Source organism: Phalaenopsis equestris, unplaced genomic scaffold, assembly GCF_001263595.1.
Source record: "Phalaenopsis equestris unplaced genomic scaffold, ASM126359v1 Scaffold000002, whole genome shotgun sequence".
Taxonomy (NCBI): domain Eukaryota; kingdom Viridiplantae; phylum Streptophyta; class Magnoliopsida; order Asparagales; family Orchidaceae; genus Phalaenopsis; species Phalaenopsis equestris.
The window spans coordinates 65,034,600-65,038,765 of record NW_018164444.1 but is presented as its reverse complement, the minus strand read 5'-3'; positions in this window follow the sequence as shown (position 1 = coordinate 65,038,765).

The window sequence follows — 4,166 nt, the reverse complement described above, 5'->3', positions numbered from 1 at the left end:
AACTCTTTCACAAAGCAAATCCCTTGTAGCCTTTCCTTAGAGATGCAGGAAGAAGATATCTCTCACTTTTCCCCTTCTCCAACACTCTTACAGAAAGTTTCACACTTAATCTCACCACACAAACTCTAAATTATAAAAGAAAACTCATTAATTGACTCTAATGTGGTGGTGGGATTAAAATGGATTATGAATAATGTCGAAAAAGGAGCGTGGTGGAACGTTGTGGAGTGAAAAGGAACGTGAATGAGTGAAGGAGTGAAGGAGTCTATTTCCTGATGAATTTCGGCCCTAAATAGAGCTAAATAGAGCCTAGGGTCGGTTCTGTTCTCCAAGAGGTGCCTCCCAAATCTCTTCAAAAATCGTCCAAATACGTCGAATCTTCTAGAAACAAGGGCTGAACTGACATTGGCGCTGACGGCGCCAGTGCCCCGCAATTTAACTCACTGCTCTCTGTTTAAAGGTGCCGTCGACACTGAGTAAATTCTCAGTCTGTACTGTTGTTCTGCGCGGTCGGCGCTGCCCTTGGCGGGGTCAGCGCTGAGTATTTCTTCAAAAACATCATTTTGACTCCAAATTCCATCTTTTTTGCTTCCTTTTTTGCTTTAAGTCCTAAAAATCAACAACCTGCAAGAAAACATCAAAATATCTTCCATTAAAGTGTAATATCACCAAAACTAAGTATAAAATATTGGTCTAAAAATGCATATATTTTTTGTGTATCAATGAGCTGCTCAACACTTGAGGAGACCTCATGATACTCGAGGACTTGTAGAATGATAAAAAAGAAAGCAACTAACATGCTAGAGAAGACCCAAAAGACAACCCTCAATTTTAATTTTATTCGGTTGGATTAAATAAGAGCATAACTTGGTTGCATGTTTTTATCTTTTTCTAAGGTGCACCACTGTATCTGGCCACACCGGCCTTTGTTTTATTATATTGTTTTAGATTACTTGTATTTCTTGTTATATTTAATTATTCCAAAATACTAGAAATTATGTTTTTTCCTAAGTTTATTCTAGTATTTGAGCTTAAATGGGTCTGAATGGTAGGCTCCCAGAATAAGGCTTTTTCAATTCTAAAGAAAAAAAACTATAGAAATTAAAATAAACTATAAAACTTAGGTGAACTTTGGTAAACTATTCATGTGCATCAGATGTTATTCCTCATTTTTTCTTTTTTAATAGTTCATTCATTAAACGCATTAGGGTCATTTAAACTTTAAGGTTAAGCACCCCATTGGACAAAATTTTGGCTTTGAATCAAAGTTTAGTATTCAAAACATGTGTTGCAGCTTGAAAATGTGTTCTCTCCCAGTATTTGCTATTTTCTTTCTCACTTGGTTTCTTCATCATAATGCTTCTGCTTCTTCTTCTTCTTCTTTTTTCTTCTCTAGCTGAGGCTGCAACGTGCTATCCTTCTTTTGGATGATCAAATTCATTTCTTTTTTCTCCTTGTTCAAGAATAGGGTCTAGAGTCCTCCTTGGTCTGGCTCTCAACAAGTTTTGCGGAGGCTAACCTTGCCTTGCTGGTTCTTACATGTGAGCCATAGATCCCAACAATCCAATGCGAGTTTTGGGCTCAGTTCTAGAACGAGATCTGGATGCTTCTTTCACATTTTATATGGCCTTCAAAACTTGTTCTCTTAACTCATTGATCTGTTGCATCATGAACACTTCGGTAAAATACTTAGTCCTCATTCATCTTTATTCTTATGAAGAATTTTCATTATAGATTTTGAGTATAAACTTTACACTCATTGCATATTTCAGAATATTGAATCATTTTAAGACGCAAGGTTCTATATCGCTCATGAGTACATACAACCAAGTAAATATCCTATTTTTTAGAAGAAAAGTAGAAGAGAGAGAATGACCTAAGACCCTGGAGAGGTCTCAAATATCATCTACTGAACTCAAGCCTCCGGTAAACTGAATATCGGGCTCGACGGAGATTTTTCGAGCTACAAGATTTTTAGGGAGAGAGAGAAAAAGAGAGAGATCCTTAAAAACCCATAAATCTCTCTTAGCTTTACTCTCTTTTTATACAAAGAAGAATAATTATAAAAAATATATTTAGTAATATATGATTCTCATCCTTGTTGACTTGATGAAAAGACTGTGACCTAGATGTCAGATGATGCTTGTAAAAATAATTGGACCTGTGTCCATGCTGGTCATGATGACCATCTCCAATAGGTGTATCTTTCTAGAGGACTAGGTTGCTCCCCATCAGTGAAAGAGATGAGTCCAACCACTTCCATAGATCGCTTAATTCAACCAATTTGGCAGGTGTGAGCTCAAAATACATGAAAAAAATCCTATTCAACCGTATTTTTGTATACATTATCATCATCAATATTATTATTTGGTAGTAGAAACAAGCCTTCAAATAAAGAAAATTCAAGAATGATTTCAAGACATGTAATTTGAATCATAACAAGTATTACATAGGTATACATGATAAAATATATTATTAATTAAGAGAGAACAACAACTTTGCTCAAGATCCACAAAACCAGAGTCATCTCAAATGCGAAGAGTGTGTGAAGCAAACCCCTGTCCAGAGCAAAACCAAATAATGTGATCCCCCCACCATTGTGTTGCAAATATGTCACTGCAATATTTCATATCACTTGTCAAATTAAGCTTATACACAAAAACATTTGTTTTTTTTAACAAAATCCTTCATCAGTAAGCCTTCTTATCTACCATCTTTTTAAAATATTTTACTTACTAATGAATTCTTATGTATTTACAGATCTAATATCCAAAATTCAATTTTTACATATACGTCATATTAGATATGCATGCAAAAATATTTTTCATATTTTGGAAATAAAAATTGTGATATTTTTTATGTTATATGAAATACCTAGGTGGTATAAATGTAAATGTATGTATAGTTATTAGACATGTAAATACATAATAATTGAGTAGTATGTATCTAAATACCCCCTCTTTGTTTAAATTTATTCTTATACATTTTATATATCTTTTTATCTTGTACATATTAAATAATGATAATTCACATAACAATTTTTTTATATTTATTAAAAATTTTCATAATATTATGTAGTTCTAGAATAAATAATATGTGCAGATTGGTGGTATTATGATGACATTATAGTGAATACAACCACAACCTATCAAATACGTACCTACCATGTCTGCACGTAATATTTTTATGTAGTTAACGATAATGTCATCGATACGTACATTATGTTCAGATTATATACAATTATGCAAAAATTTTAAACCTATTTTAATGTAGAACTTGTCCAGACAAATTAAAATTAATTTAATTTAAAGCCTATTTTACGTAATTATCCCAAAATAAAGCACGTTCCATGTTATATAATAATGATGATTTCCCGTTAAACAAATGTACTTAAATAATCTTATAAAGATATTTGTATCCTATTATTTTTATTTATTTATTTATTTATTTATTAAAATCTATTTGTAACATATTATTTTCTTATTTTTATTTTTTATTTTCTTAAAAAAATTAATTTATTTTTAAAAACTCTAAAAATAAATTTTCAAGTATTTTATCTGTTTCTAATAAATGAATAAATATATTTTATTTCAAATTAAATATAAAAAAATAAATAATAAATAGTGAAATTAATCCATAAAATTTTAAAATTATATACAAAAGTGAGATTTTTGGTTATAGCATTAATTAAAAAAGGTGCATATGCATTCATAATGCAATTTGTTTATGTATTTATATATCTAACACCAAAACTTTATTTTTTATATTTATATCATCAAAAATTTTTACATCTTATAAAAAATATTATTATTTTAACTCTTATAAAGTGATATATATCTAAACACATGAATTAAGTGATATACATCTAAGAGTGCGTTTGGGGCAGCTTGTGCGTTTCAGGATAAACTGTTTATCTTGAAACGCGGCCTGCGGGGTTCAACATGCGACCTGCGTTTATTGTAAAAAGCAAAACGCGGTTCCGAATAAGTTGACGAAATGCGCGAACCAAACGATACGACAGCCGCCCGCACTTATAAGCTGTCTCAAACGGACCCTAAATCGTTCTCAAACAAAAAGCAAATCTGAATAAAATTATGGACTGAAATACAAAAACGAGAAAATATCTAAACAAAATTCATACCTAAAGCTTGTCGTGACTCGAACGT